Raw genomic sequence first — 16,127 nt, forward strand, 5'->3', positions numbered from 1 at the left:
CTCCGGGGAAAACCCTAAACGAAGGGATTCTTACCAATCCTGTGGACCGTAGGGTCATCTGTGAAATCGTATGGGGTCCCAGATCCAGCCGGCTCGCCTGGGGTACTCAGACAAGGTCCTGACTTTTCCCTGTCACTCAAGCCTTTAAAGGCAGCTGAAGCAACAGGGTAGTTGACTTTCCTAAAGAGCTTTTGAGACCCCTAAAATAAGGGCTCCAGCTTCTTACGTGTGCTTTTAGCAAACCGAAGTTGGGCGCCAACTGATGCTCCTACCTCTCTCAGCCCCAAATTATTTGGCTAGTCCAGAGATATGAGGCCTTGAGGAGAGGAACATCAGGAGATGGGCAAAGATTCAAAAGAGGCTCTAACCCCGATGTGGTTGTCCAGCTTCTTTATTCCATGAGATCTGGGGGAAAGAGAGGGGGAAAGAGCGAACAGGAAGGGTCATGGGCTTATCTAGGCTCTGGACAGGGAGGGCTCTTTTGGCTCTCCGCCAACCCTGTCAGGGCAGAAAGGAGGGGACCAGGCTTATCTGATCAGAGTCACAGGGGTCCCTGGAAATAGGGAAAAGCATAGCCCAAGCACACTCTAACACCCCATGTTGCTTCCTCACAATGGGTACCATTATTAAGGAAACCCCAAAGATATTAACTTAGTCTGTGATAGTTATATGGCCATGTGCCCGCATTCCAGAGGAAGTTTACAAACATTGAATTCCTCACTATATTGAGCCATTCTGCAAACTGGATAACAGTTGCAATGGCCTTAGTCTTAGGACCCATGTTTAGATAAGGAACTTCAAATGGGAAAAACATAGCCTCAATCATGTGTCAAATGAGCAAGTCTAGATTAGACCACATGGTGCAGCTTAAAGAGGTTTCTATATCCAGTATGCAAATGGGTTACCCAAGAATTGTTATTCTTTTTTTACCCTTTCCTCTTGATGCCCTCGGGCCCAACATTGTGTGCCTAAAACTGTCCTGGTTTAAAGATAGGTTTCTGCTAAGGAAGGTGGGAACCTTCCTGGAATGGAAAAATGACCTCCTGTCACCAAATTATTATAACTTTGAAATTACAGGGCTTTCAGGCAAAGTCATAGGAAAAGGAATAACAGTTCTTTACTAGAAAAAATATATATCAAGACAGACAAATAACAACAGCGACAACAAAAAATCCCAGACAACCCAAGAACAGTTTTTTCCCCGGCCACCAAGCAATTTCCGCTTTGGTGTACTTATGCTCACAACCAGTAGGGGGCGCTGTTTTCTTGTGTCAAGGCAGAGAGGCTGTAGTGATTCCCCCGCGGCTTCAGGGAGTGTTCTTGGCCCCCAGCGAGGCAACAGCTGAAGTCACAACCAGCAGAGGGTGTTAGTGGGCCCCAGTGAAGCAAGAAAGGTGCCCTGATTCCCCCTCAGCTGCAGGGGGAGATCTAATGCAAGCTTGGCAACCTCTCCAGGTGGTACTGTGGTCTTGGGCAAGGGGGGAGAGGGGGAAATAGCTCTTTTTGTAAACTCAAAAGCAGCAAGCGGTCTCTGCAGCAGGCAGCTGTAGCGGCATAGAATTTAGATGGTGGATGCTGCTACCTATTTCCCAATAAGCATCTTCTGTGGAAAAGCTGCCTGGGTAAGCATTCAGGCAAAGCAGTCAAGTCCACACACTACACTCACCATGGCTAGCTCAGCCAAGAGAGGCAGAAGGGCCTTTTGTATGATAAATTCCAGTGAAGGTTTATTCCAGCACACCAAAGGGAAATCAGGGACAAAAGACCTGGCCATGTGGTCTGCACAACGTTAAGTATGAAGTCAGTGGCCAATGGTCTGAGGGCACAGGGGCATCACAAAGGGCAGGGCAAAGGGCACTGGCCTACAGGAAAGATGGGGCTGGCCACCAGGGATACCACAACCAATGAGGAAACAGGGAAAGGGGAAACTACAGGAATTTGTGACACATGGGGAAAGGAACTGGGATGGATCATAGTGTTGCAAGGCTCCATGGGGGAAGTCTTCTCTTTCAGCCTAGGCTCTCTGGTATATTCTTCCAAGGCAAGGACCTGGGGATTTCCCTGAAGGGTTCAAAGGATTCCACAGGCAGCAAAAAGTGAAGGCAGGCAGATCTGATCAGGCAGCAATGGACCTTGGTATCACCCACTGGCAGATGGCAGAGACGATAAAGGCAGGCAGCTTTGATGGGCAGCAGTAGATCTCGGTATCACCCAATGGCAGCGGGCAGAAACGGCGAAAAGAGAGCAGACCTGGGCAGCAAACTAAAACATAGCACTGTCTCAAGAAAAAACAGGCACCTGCTCTCTGTAACATGCCTGACCAATCTCTCTGGTCACTGTGCAGAAGAGGGAAAGAAGGGCAAACCCTCACCCCCTCCCGCAGTATTACCTGCAATTCCCAAAAACACCGAACACCCAGGCATGATTCCCAAATTCTTGTTTTCCTTGGCCAAGTCATTACTGTGGTATGTAAGAGTGCTTGACCATGTCTTTTGTTTCTTAATTAACCCTGTGAGAATACTCACTTTCAAAAAATTTAGAAGGCATATTAAAACCTTATCAAAAATACAACAGAAGACTGAATAAAGACAATAATAAAGCACCGGGAGCAAAGTATTCAGTCACCATGTGCTTGTCTACAAAATGGATGTTCCGCCTCTTGTAAATCTTGCCCCTCTCAGAGTCCTGTCAATCGTCTTCTTCTTTGCTGTCCAGTGCTGGAAGTCACTTTGTTACATCTTGATTGGAAGTCAGGTGCTGCCATGGTAACAAGCCAACCCTCCCAAATTCCCTGACTACTAAGGCCATCCCATGATAACAATGCAAGGGGGAGGGGAAACATATTTATACATTTCCAAATCTTCTCTTAACATATACATAATATTCACCCTTTAATTGTGAGAGTTAACCATCACATTACTCATCTATAAAAAATCCCCCTTGTGGGTTCTCTGCTTGTTTTTTCTACCTCTGTCAGGGTTGGGATTGAAGGCACTTGAGATGATATTTCGCATTCAGACTCAGGTGTTTATTGTTTCTTATCAATGCTACAGCCTCACAACCGTGAGTTCTGCAGTCTTTCATAAGCAAGGCACAAAATGGCTAACTATCTCTTGTTACAAGGTCTTTTAAGACTAAACTATCCAATTAAGAAATGACACTGTTATGTGTAATATGAATAATTTGTGCCTATAAAGTGATATATATAGATGTAATATTATATTGCCAATAAATATTTGTATAAAGTTTTAAGCATGCGAATCAGAGCCAGGGGATTGCCTCACATATGTCGAAACCACCGCTGACAAGAGGGAGGAGGACTTCATCTACAAACAAATAAACATAGCTCACCCAGAGATGGGTCGTTCCCCAAGGTGATCCAAGGAACTCCCAAGGGATGATCGACTCAATAACTATCTAAGATTGAGATAGCTGGAGCCATGGAAAGATATATCTCAATGCCAAGTTCCAGTAACTCAATCAGGGACGTACATCACTTCCGGACACTGTTTTGTTCAACTCAACATAGAGAAAATAAATTCTATATATATGTGGACTCTGAATGGAAAGAAAAGCCTTATCGCCGAGAACTCTGCCTCAGGCAGAATAAAATTTATAAAAACTGCTTGAATGGAACGGTCAGGGTGAAACATAGGGGACCCTATGTTTGTAGCAGTCAGACCTGTGTCTCACCCAGCGCCGATCCCAGGCTCGGGGCTGTCTTTTTTATTGTGACTTGCTCAGAATGAATTTTGATCACTGAATAAAGCTTATTTTTATTAATTTTTAATTTGGCTGGATCAGTTTTTACCTATAACAACACCTAGATTACTTTCTCTCTTAACCCAATAACTGATCCCTCAAAGCCTGCAATGCGAACTTTTCTGTCCAATTACAAAACATCACCCAAACCCATGAAGAAGGAAGAAGGTGAAGAACAACCTGTCACCGCCCTAAAACCTCCATCTTGCTTCATATTTATTACTATATTCTAAAACCCAACCTCTACGTTTTCCACCCTGTGATATTACACACTTCTAACCAACTTAGGCAAATATATGGAGGAGGGAGATGATGTGTCTTTTTTCACTTTCCTTGCATCTCTGCATGTTCCTGGACGTGGGGGAAGGGGGTGTTGGAAGAGCAGCCCTTCTCCGCCACTTTCCCCCGCCCCTTTCCCCGCCTTGGGAGACATCACAGGTGCCCGAGGCCTCAGTGGCAACGCCTTCGGTTTTCGGCGGGCCGCCCACAGCCTCTGTCACCGCCCAGCCTCTGAAAAACACGCCACAAGGGCACACCCAGCTCAGTCGCTCGGTTAGAGCGGCCCCTGGGCGGGCCGACGCCATCCAGGTCCCTCCCACCCCCGCCCCTGAAGCCCAAACCACGCCATGGAGGGCGGGACTCACAGCAATTGGGTTTGATGTCACCACACGCCCCTCCCGGCGGTCTGCGCAGGCTCAGTCCGTGCCAGCGACAGTGCATGCTCCCTGCGCACACCCAAACTAACCTGCTGTCCCTCCTGTCTCCATCGGAGCCACAGTCGATGCCCCCCCCGCTTCCTCCACTGATGAGGCGGCCGTGCCTCACTGGCGGCCGATGTGGTCCAGCATCGCGAAGTTCAGGCAGCCATCGTTTCCTGAGGAGGCACATCCCACGCCACTCCGTCTCTGACAACAGGAGGCACTCTCCACAGACAGGGGACCTCCTGAATTACTGGGGACCAGCCCGAGAGTGGGCGGATCACTCCCCAGCACTTGACAGTTTGAAACCGCAAAAAGTTTACAAGATACGCAATCTGCACAGCCAGGAGCTGCACAGACAGATCAGGCTACGCAAAGTGCACAGCCACCGCAAACAGCGGAAAATAAGGAAGTAATACAGGCCTGTGTGAATGGAATTGCGTTTAGTGCCAGCGGGGTGGGCACAGTGGCTCCGCGGCAATTTTTAAACGCAACAGGTACAGCTTTGCTTTCAGCAGGTTTGCAGAGCCCAGCGGACATGAGCCGGTGTCAGACGGAGGATGCGAGAAAACAGAAACCGCTCGTAACGAGCGAACGGGAATGTTATAAATGAAAATTTGTCCAGCCAAATTAATATGAAAAGTAAATTATTTATTTTGCAATCAACTTCTATCTAGCCAGCCACAAGGAAAGAACAGAGCCGAGCCCGGGGTCGGCCCTGGGTGTGCAACAAGGAGTCAGCCTCAGCAGAGGTTTTCCTCCATGCCCACACACCTCCATCCTGGCACAAGCGAGTTTTATAGGGAAAATTCCGCCTAAGGCCAAGATTTTTGCAATCAGTCCTTTCTTCTATTCAGAGTCCATATGTTAATAATTCAGTGTCCGGAGTTGTTGAATCCTGTGATGAAATTTACGGGAACACTGCATTCACATGTATCTGTTCGGGGATCTCCAAGATATACATCTCAGGTCGTTCATGCGATGATCAGCACCTGGGGTCTCCCGCAGCTTTCCAGACATGGCCCATCTCCTGGCGAGCCGTATCTTCTTACTTCTAAATTAAGTTTCCAACATAAACCCGGTTTCGGAGGGGAGAAGGGGGGCGGGGGGGGGGGGGGGAAGGCTAGTACAAACGAGGTATAATCTAACAAGTATTTAACATTATATATTCCATATAAGGAATGGCGCAAATTATGTTTATTACCCATAACAGGGAACATGGTCCGGATTGTGCACTGGGAGTTGCAAACATAGACCTAAAAATCACAATCGATATTCACTAATGTTCATAGCAGCTGCGTGGAGTCTCCCTTCCCTGCCTGCTTTCTCTCAAATGCGGACAGACCGCAGGGCAACAGCCGTACCCCCCCCCCCCCCCAAGGGCTGCAGAGTCAGCATTGCCTGCTACAGCCCGAGCACAGGGCTCAGCAGCATCCACACCGGTGGCCGAGGTTGGACCTGGACTGGGTTCCTGGGTTCCATGCAATGATACTATCCAGCAATAACACCACTGCAACCAGTTCAATCATATTGTTTAAATGAAAATTTGTCCAGTCAAATTAAAATGAAAAATAAAATATTTATTTTGCAATCAAATTCTATCTAGCCAGCAACAAGGAAAGAACAGTGCCGAGCCCGGGGTCGGCACTGGGTGTGCAACAGAGAAGACAGCCTCAGCAGAGGTTCCCTCTATGCCCACACCATTCTCCTGGTACTAGCGGTTTTTATAGGGAAAATTCCTCCCGAGGCCAGGGTTTCAGCAATAAGTCCTTTTCTTCCCATTCAGAGTCCCAAACATTGATGAAATTTCTTTTCTTGGCGTTGGGGTGGAACAATCCAATGTCCGGTGTTGATGAATCTCCTGATGCAGTTACGGGGATCGGGCATTCACATTTATCCTTTGGGAGGATTTTCATAGTATCAGTCTCGGGTCGTTGACGCAATGATCAGCGCCTGGAAGTCCCTATATGGCTTTGAGATATGGACCATCTCCAGATGAGCCACATACATTTGCTTGCAAATGAGGTTTCAACATAGACTGAGTTTTACCTATGTGGGGGCAGCTTCTAATACAGACGTGTGTTTTCCAAAAAATATTAAATATTACATATACTATATTATAATTAGCATGAATTACATTCACTACACATAACAATCCCCCACCTCTTATATTAACTCATTAATTCGCACCCTAATTTTTTTACGTCTACTGACTCCTTATTTCAGCTTCTTACTTTTTTACTTCTTGTGTTACTTGTTTTATTTTATTTTATGGGTCTATTCTTTCCTTGTCCTTTGCAAATCAAAACATCTTATTATATTGTAGACAGACTTTGTCATCCTGATCCTCTAAAAGGTCAAGGATGATTAGTTCATTTTTTTTGAGAGGCATTTTATTTTCATACTTTATTTCCCACCTAATAGGTCTTTTCCTCCTATCATACACATTCCTAATTTGCTTAAATCATAACACAGTGAATTTGCTTGGAAATAGGCCACAAAGACTGACTTTCTCTTCTTTCCAATCTACACTGTGCGGTTATATTTTTCACAGGCTGGGATTGATATTACCTCAGTATTCCTTCTATGTATTTTGTGCAATGACTGACGCTGTTGAGGCAGGACGGGAACAAAAAGACTCTGACTCCAAAGTCTGCTGAGAGTAAAACTCCGATTTTATTCAAAATCCATCGCTCTTTATACAGAGCTTCATGCAGACCAACTCCATTGGTCCTGAGGTGAAAACAACCTACAACATTGGTGCAAAGTTCTTGACGCACAGTGATAGAACTTAACTATAATCAATGTGAACAACACGGAGATAAACCTCTTATTTACATTATTTTGCAACAGATTCCCAGTCTTCTGCCTGCTTAGAAACTCTCAGTTTCTCTCTTTGACTGAATCTCAGACCCACACACTTAATGCCCGTCTTTAGGGGTCACCTTCAGTAAATTATCCTTTTTGTTTCTTTCTTTAATTTGTATGACCCCTGTTGAGTGCCGTTTATGGAGTGATGCTCGTTTGTTTTACCTTTGCTGCAGTTTTTTGGGGCTGGGAATGTCGGAGCCTCTGATTTCTCTCGTCCCCTCTGGGCAGTCGTTACACATGGTGCGTCCTTGCCGCCAGGGCCTCGTACATCTGTGCTGGGTAAGCAACCTGAATGCATACTAATTTTGAGGCACATTGCTAGACTCAGGGTCATTAGGACCCCCACTATGAAAACTCCTCTGCCTCTGCCTTTGCCCAACTTGGTTGCAACCAGCAGCGGGGTAAACTATCTTCTTGGCAGCAGGAGTAGTCGTCTGTGGTGTAGTACCTGGCCCGAGCTGCATACCTCTGTTTAAAGATGCCCCACCTTGATAGTTTAACTGAGTCTGCTCTGCAGGGTACTTTGTTTAATCTCTAGCACTCAGCAGTAATGATCTGAGCTTTTGACCTCAATTTTCCCCTCACCCCATTTTGGAATAGGCAAAACCACACCAAGGAATCTACTTCAATTAGAAAAGTGGCGAGCCCTAAAACACAGCTAGTCAGGCGCTGTTCTTGTTCCAAACACTTATGACCCAATCCTTTCGGCCAAACCACTTCCCTGCAGTGTGTAACCCAAACCTTGTTACAGTATTCGCAAATGAAATGCACAAATGGATAACTGTCACTGTTGAGGCAGGACGGGAATGAGAAGACTGACTCAGAAGGCTGCTGAGAGTAAAACTCTGGTTTATTCAAAATACAACGCTCTTTTATACAGAGCTTCATGAGGACCAATTCCATTAGTCCTGAAATGAAAACAACCTACAACATTGGTGCAAAGTTCTTGATGCACAGTGATAGAACTTAACTATAAACAATGTGAACAACAAGAGAGATAAAGAATTATTTACATTATTTTCCAACTCTTTCCCAGGCTTCTGCCTGGCTAGAAACTCTCAGTTTCTCTCTTTGACTGAATCTGAGACCCACATTTCCCCCTTTTTGTTTAAAGAAGGAGGCGGTAGTTGTCAGGGCACCTTGCAGAGAAGAGGAAAAACATGACTCCGAGGCTCATTAGTGGATAATTCAAAACCTCATTGGATGTTGGCTCAGAACAGTCAAAGAGCTTCCAAACTTATAATATTCAAGGAATCTGTTACCAACTCTGAGATAGTAACAACTCATTGTCAGACTGCCAAAGGACTGTCAGTCCAACTTGTCAAAACCCATTTCCCAGTGTGAGCATGACCAGACAGAAAAGAAGGTATTTACAACACATGCACATACCCAAATCAGCCAAATTTGAATTTGGCAAGATGAATAACATCTGTTTGCCACAGCTGCAAAGCCCTTAGGCCTCTGGGATTTGTCCCAGCCAGTAAGATGCAGCAGGTGAAGCATTGGCTGGCATTCATCAGAATTGCTTTTGCAAGGTGTGTGCACTTAATAAAAGAATCATGCAAGGCTTTGCCTATGCAGTCATGTCCTCAATGGACAGCTTGAGTGGTGAAATTGAACTCAGATCCAAATTGCATCCTCAAAGCTTTCAAAACAATTGAGTGAAATTGACCCAATTCAGAAAGGACCAAATTCACAACACTTGAGAAACCTCTGAAATGCCATGGCCACAGCCCTTAATTCAATCGCTTGGGCTGAGGTTGATTCCTGGCTTTCCAGTACTTTGAGTTGTTAGTGAAAACACAGCTCTTTACGCTTTTTTTTTTTTTGAAGAGCCAGCGGCGGGCTCTAGGACTCAGCGATGCCTGGCATGGTGGGGGACACGGCCCCGTGGGCAGGGCCAAGTGCCCCAAACCCGGCCGGGGGGGTGGGGAGCCCAGGCTCTCTGCTGAGCCAAGATTCACCTAGCTCGGCCCTCAGCTTCCCTTTGGTATTTCCTGGAGCCCCTGAATATGGGGTCCCTGGTACACCCCATGACCACCGATAAATGAGCGATCTTCCCCAAACTTATAGTTCAGTGCGCGCTCCCAACAGGCTGCGAGAAACCCGGCAATTCCTCCAAGTTTCTGCCCTCCCCCCACCCCGCTTAGCCATGGGTTTTTCCACAGCTTCTCGGCATCCCGCTCTGCGAACCACAAGAGAAGGATGCGCAGCGTTCAAGAGGGAGGTGTTTCCCCAGGAATATAAAATTCCACCCAGGCTCCGGGGCTCCCTGCACCACCCAAGCACGCCCAGTACAAGGGGCTGCTCCCCTGTCCCAGAGTGTCTGCACTGCTGCGGAATACACTCAATTGCTGCAGAGCTCCCTCATTCGCGGCGCCATCCCCCTCATTCCCAGCTTTGGGACCAGCAGCAGTGGTGCTGCCGGGGACCAAGCCAGTGCCCCCTCCTGCCGCCTCTCCCTTGGATGGGCAGAGCTCGGTACAGTCTGGACGGAGCGAAGGGCTGGATTCATTTTCCAGCATGGGGCTCTTGGCCGCTGAATCGCAGGGCGGAGTCGCTGCTGAGGAGCCAGCTTCAGGGGGTGCAGAGGTGGGAGCCGCTGCGTCCTGTGGACGCCCCTCCCCCGTGGAGAGCGGGGCAGGCGGCGTGGCCGCGTCTCCCGGCGGCGGTGGCGGCAGTGGTGGCGGCCGCAGCACTTCCGCTGATTCCGAGGTCGGCGGCGGCAGTGGCGCTCTTGGTGCTTGCAGCAGCAACACAGCAGGCAACACGGGCACTGAAGCCGCAGCAGGCAGGGCCGCAGCTGCGGCGGTTTCTCCCGGGAGTGGCGCTGGCTGTCCCGGGGTGGGCGGAGGCGAGGCCGCTGCTGCTGCTGCTGGAGCAGTGGTGGGCGGGACAGTGAAGCCTGCTGTCGGCAGGGGTGGTGCCATGGCAGGCGTGGTGTGGAAGGTAGGCACCACCCCTGGCGCGGGTATCCGTCCCACAGTGGGCAGGGTGGAGAACAACATGGGTGTCCCGCCCAAGATGTGCTGTTGGACAACTGATGCCGGCACAGTAAATGAAATCAAAGCAGCCGGTTCGTATGGCGCGCATAGGGGCGGACCGGGAGTCAAAGCCTGTCCCGCTGGCACAGTCGAAACCCTGGCGGGTGGCGGTGGGCGTGCCAAGGGATGGACCAAAGGCTGCAGTGGCGTCTATGCAGGCTCCATCAGCGAAGGAGTCGGGGGAGAGGCAACGCCCCCTCCGTGTCACGCCACGGGCAGCACTGGCCCCCCCAAAAATACAATTTGGAAAGTGTGGGGCTGCGGGGCCACCGGCGGTGGCGGCTCCTGCCAGTCTGGGGCCGCCCCGGGCAGTCCATGCAATGCTGGGTGTGCTGAAGCTGATAGCTGTGGCAAAGGCACCCCAGCTGCCTCCTGAAGGGCGGGTGATGTCACCAACACCGCTCTCTGGGCAGGGTGTGCCCGCGCAGCCAGCCGCCGTGTGGGCTGCAGCACGGTCTGCGTCCAGGATCCCTAAATGTTCCGGTCGAAATCGCTGCCTGTGTCCAAGGATATGTCGATGCCCACCCAGATTGGAGCCAATTCGGATGCTGTAGCATCCCCTTTGTGCATTTGCGCCGTGAGACAGCGTCCCAAGTCGAGCCAGACCTTACGATCAAAGGAGGACATAGGATTTGCAGAAAATCCTCGGTCCCGAGCTCAACTCAAGAGTCTGACCAGGTCTTCCTCAGAGAGCCAAGCTCCCACAACAGGGATGCAGGCTTTCCAGGCAGTCAAGACTGCTTGCTCGACTGCAGATGGCTGGTTTCCCATTGTTAGGAAACCTTTCCCTAGAAGATGTCAACTTCAAGAGTCCGATAGTCCGCTATATCAGGGAAAACCTGTCCCCCGCAGTTCCGGCCGCTTAGAGCCAGCCCACAGTCCAAACAGGACCAAGCCTTCTCTGGAAGGCATGCAGTTTCAGTGTTACCTTTCTTTAAGAAGGCAAAGGCATCCGTTCACAGCCCCAGGCTGGTGGTGCGGTGCCACACCGCTGAGAACCCCGGCAAGACGCTGAGATTCAGGTCGCCAGCACAGGCTGTAGTTTCATGAGGCGTCGCCAGATGTCGCTGTCGAGGCAGGACGGGAATGAGAAGACTGACTCAGAAGGCTGCTGAGAGTAAAACTCTGGTTTATTCAAAATACACCACTCTTTTATATAGAGCTTCGTGAGGTGTTGCCTTCAGGGGAGGCAACGTGCGACCTGGTTGCAAAGCGACAGCACGGCAGCCCGGCCTCGTCCGGGCTTCTCGGACTAATGACAACACGCTAACACCAATGTGGTGGACGGACGAAAGCCTTTATTATCTTATCTCATGGGTTTAAATAGTCTTGGGGGACTTTGCTATGTCGGGGGGGGGGGGGGGTTGGTAGGGTTTCTAGGTTAGTCGGGAGTGGAAAACTACTGGGTTAGGTGTGGTTAGATGCTCTGGGGGTGATAGATAACATGAAGCAGGGAGAAAGGGGGAAGGGTCTTTCTTTCCGTCACATTCCGAGATCTTCCGATCGCCTGTCCCTATCTACCACATCTCCCCCCTCCTTATCATAACTAAAATGAGGTAGTCGTAGATATAGGCACTGGAGTGAGGTACAAACTTGTAACTTGGTAAGGAAAGGGTGGTTTGGTAAACCTGAGTAATTTTCGCAAGGTGAGTCTCGAAGGCTTTTGCGACTGACTGTGTTCGCAGTTTTTGGTTTACAGCATTTGTTGCTGGCCTACGAACAGAATGTTCGCCCGCTCTAGACGGGTCTGAACAAACGAGACTACTTTGTTCAGCAGGCATGGTCCTATGGTAACAGCTAAAAGCAGTATTGCCAGTGGACCTACCAGGGCGGAAATTAAAGTGGTGAGCCAAGGTGATTGATTGAACCAGGATTCAAACCAGCTCTGTTGGGTTTCCCTGTCTCTCTTTCTCTGAACCAGTCTATCTCGGAGTTCTGCCATGGAGTCTTTAACAACTCCCGTATGATCTGCATAAAAGCAGCATTCCTCTTTCAAGGCTGCACACAGTCCTCCTTGTTGCATGAACAAGAGGTCTAGTCCTCGCCTATTTTGTAAAACTACTTCTGAAAGCAAAGAGACTGATTTCTCTAGATAGGAGATGGACTTCTCGATCCTCTGCAGGTCTTAATCGATGGTCATTTGCAGCTGAGAGAGTCCGTGCTGTTGGGTTGCGATGGCTGAGACACCCGTGGCTGTGCCAGCTGCTCCCAGGCCAAGCAGCATTGCGATAGTTATACCTGTGATTATTTCTCTTTTGTGGAGTCTGTCAGGTTCCTCGAGAAGGTGGTATATCTCTTCATCTGAGTGGTACAGGACCCTAGGAACAATCAGAACTTGGACACAGAAATCGATAGAGTCATTAAATTTGGCAAGGAACACACAAGGACTCACTCCGGATCGCTGGCAAACCCACATCCCAGATGCGGATGGGACCACCCACTTATTGGTTTTTCTGTCAGGCTTGACAATTTTAGTGCAGAAGTTGCCTTTCTGCTTTGCTAAAGCTGCATTTCCAAAACATCTGCCCTGTCCTGTGATTTGACTCAGGGTGATTCCTCTGCGGGGAATATCCCACCTGCACTGGTGGGGGGCACTGGCTGTGGAGTAACTGAAGGGGGTGTCTAAAGCAATGCCTTCGTAGAAAGGGGGTTTAACATCATAGCAAAGCCAACAGGAGTTAGTCAGGTTCGGTTTGGGTTCGTTTAGGGTTAGGAAGGTAGCTTCTAGCATACGAAAGATTGGGTTTGGATCTGACTCAGCCATGCGGCCTATCTGGAGGGCATCCGCAAGGCCGGTCGGGGTGTCAGTGACTTTTGGGAGCAAGGTTTTGGGGTGGGTTTTATTTTTCCCTTTTAGCACATTCTTGATAACTTTGTTGGGTCCTACTGGTCGAGGTGCTGGTGGTTGGAGCCTGATAATGCGTGCATTTACCCACCTTCTTGGTCCTCTGAGGACCACTGTCCACGTTCTACCCGTGGCCCAATTAGGGTGATCTGGCTGTAGAACGGTCATGTTATAACCTACGCATCCCCGATATCTAGGCTGTGCATTGTGGTCTCCACAGCCAAAGGGTGCCCAGGTGAACTGTAGGAATTTGTCGAGCTCCTGCGGTTGCCACCCGTCTCCCCATGGTCTGCCATCTGTAACAATGGTTTCGCAGCCCCAATATCCGCAATGTCCCCACCCCGGGTAGTCGCAGTACCTTTTCCCTGGGTTGGACGCTGGGCACCAGTAGGATATGTATATGAGTATGATATGTAGGTTTGTTGGCCATAGTTTTGGTTGTCCTGGAAACAGATCGGCTATGTGGAACACGAATGATGGGGTGTTTGCTGTGGTGACCTCTTTGAACACCTTGTCACTTGAAAGATGTTGCATGACCCACCTAAATGGCTGATGAGGGTAGTGGCCTGGGTCGGCTTGCCCCCCGGCCACAAGCCCTAACAGCAAAATCGCACAAAGACACTGTGCATGTCTGGGTCTCACCGGTGTGGGACTCTCGGGTTTTGTCTGATGGCTTGGTGGTCCGTCATCTCTCTCTGGAGTAGGGGTGTATGCGTCACGGGGATGGTCCATGAGCATGTCCTGCAAACAGAAACTCACAGTTTTCCATTAATTTTGTTCTGAAGGTCAGTTTGATTGGCAGCAGTGGGTGTACGACAGTGGCCTTCATTATAAATTTGTAATCCTGACTCCTAACATAGCAAGGATGTCCCTTCCTATCAGGGGTGGAGAGTTTTGCAAAATGTAGGGGTGGATTGCTACTGTTTGTTCTGGTCCCTTTTTTTTTTGTATGTAGTGTTATAACTACTAATTGGGTGCTTTTCTAAGCTCGGGACGGCCCTCCCACTCCGTTCACTGGGGGGACTTCTTTGCATTGCCAGTGTCGGTGCCACAGTGCTTGGGGAAATATAGAGCAGTCTGCTCCTGTGTCTGCCCAAAACTGAAGCCCTATTACGTGGGGGTCCTGACTGCCATAAAGGTGGCATGTCCCCCACACCCTCGGGGGCTCCTTCCCTATTTTCATGGCAAGGGCCACCCAGGGGTCCCGTTCTGGGGCGTCCCCTGCTGACCCTACGGCACAGGCGCTGCTTGCGGTGGTAGTGGGTACGAAGGTACCGCAGGCTGTGTTTCAAAACTCTGCAATTGTGTCGCTGGTGGGGGTATAAAGCTGGCTGCCTCCTGTGGGGGTATGGGGTATAAGGGCTCCCCGCCCCACTGGGGGTTGGCATAGATGGACCGCCTTGTATTCGCGGCGGGAGGAGGCTGAGTGTGGCCCGCACGCCCCCTCCCTGTCCCATTTCCCTGGGGCCGGGACCTGCATTCCTTAATGAGCTGCCCTTTCCTCCCACAGCCCCAGCAGGATCCCCTCAGGTGTGTTTGGGGTGGAGGCGCCGCGGCGGGCTGCCGTGCCGGCTGGGGGCAGCTCACCGCGATGTGACCTGCCTCACCACACTTGAAGCACGCCATGGCACTGGTCAGGGTGTGGACGGTTGCCTGAATGGGTGTCAGGTGTTCTTCCCTTACTACATGTCTGATCATGTCGGCCAGGCTGGCTCCGGCTGGCAGGGAACGTAAGATATCCTTGGTGACAGAGTTGCACTGCTGGCGCAGGCAGTCAGCTACCACGGGGCCCTTTGCCTCTGCCGGCAGGGTAGAGGACTCTATCGCTGCCTGCAGGCGATCCACAAACTGCGTGAAGCTTTCGCCCTCTGCCTGCCTCACGGTGGACCACGGCGCCGGCTTGGCCACGACTCGAGAGGCTGCGCGAATAGCCTTCCTGGCAGCCCGAGTGGTTGCCCTGACCTCCTCAGCCTGCATCTGCGTGGCTTGTTGCTGCGGCGTGATCATATCATCATGCTTTCCTATCAGTCTGGATAAGCTCGATCTGTGTAGTGGTTGCCTGGCACCAGATGCTTGGGCTAATAGCTTCCTACAATTATCCTCCCATTCCTGTCTAAACACAATCATTCCTGCACCATCAAGTATCATGCGACCTATTCGCTCGATATCAAAGGGAAGCAGGTCGTCATTACTAAAAAGACCGTCGATTAAAGTGGAGACCATGGCCGAATTGATTCCCTTTTCTGCAATGGCTTTGACAATTGACTGTACATCTTTTGGGTTTACCAGGGTATATACCCTTTGTTGGTTCCCCTCTGGGCCAGTGAGCTTCACCGGGAAGGCTTGTATGGAGCTGCTGGGGACCATTCAGCACAGGCTATTTTTATTTCTCCCCAGTCGGTAAACTAGGCTGGTCCGTATTGTGGTTGTTTTTCGGTGCGGCTTAAAGCTTTACTCGGTTTTGTCTTAAATCGCGTTGGCTCCGTTTCCTCTGTCTCGGAATCCCAGGTGGCTTCCGGCAGCTCTTCCGAGCTGGCGGAGCTGCTGCTAGACTCCGAGTCGGAAGTCGAATGCCAGCGCATTTCCGGGGCTCGGTGCCTTTTTGTCCGGCTCCGAGCTCGCTCCTCCCCGTGGGGGTGGCGCCGCTCTCGCCCTCTAGGCTTGCCCTGACTCCTGCAGGGGGAGGTCTCTCCCTTAAATGGTAGCGGCATCAGGCGCGGCTGCCGATTGGCTCCGTGCCTTCTGTCGCTCTCCTCCTCTTTCTCCCGCGCACGCGCGTCCCTGAAATCGCGCGCCTCACGGCTTTTTGCGCCGAGACCGCCCGCGCCCCGCCCCTCTCCCTGGCATCCAGCACCATTTTCAAAAGGGTAGGGTGGCGGCGTGGTTAGCATCTCCTCCCGAGCCGCG

This window comes from Taeniopygia guttata, chromosome W (assembly GCF_048771995.1).
Source record: "Taeniopygia guttata chromosome W, bTaeGut7.mat, whole genome shotgun sequence".
NCBI classification, from domain to species: Eukaryota; Metazoa; Chordata; class Aves; order Passeriformes; family Estrildidae; genus Taeniopygia; species Taeniopygia guttata.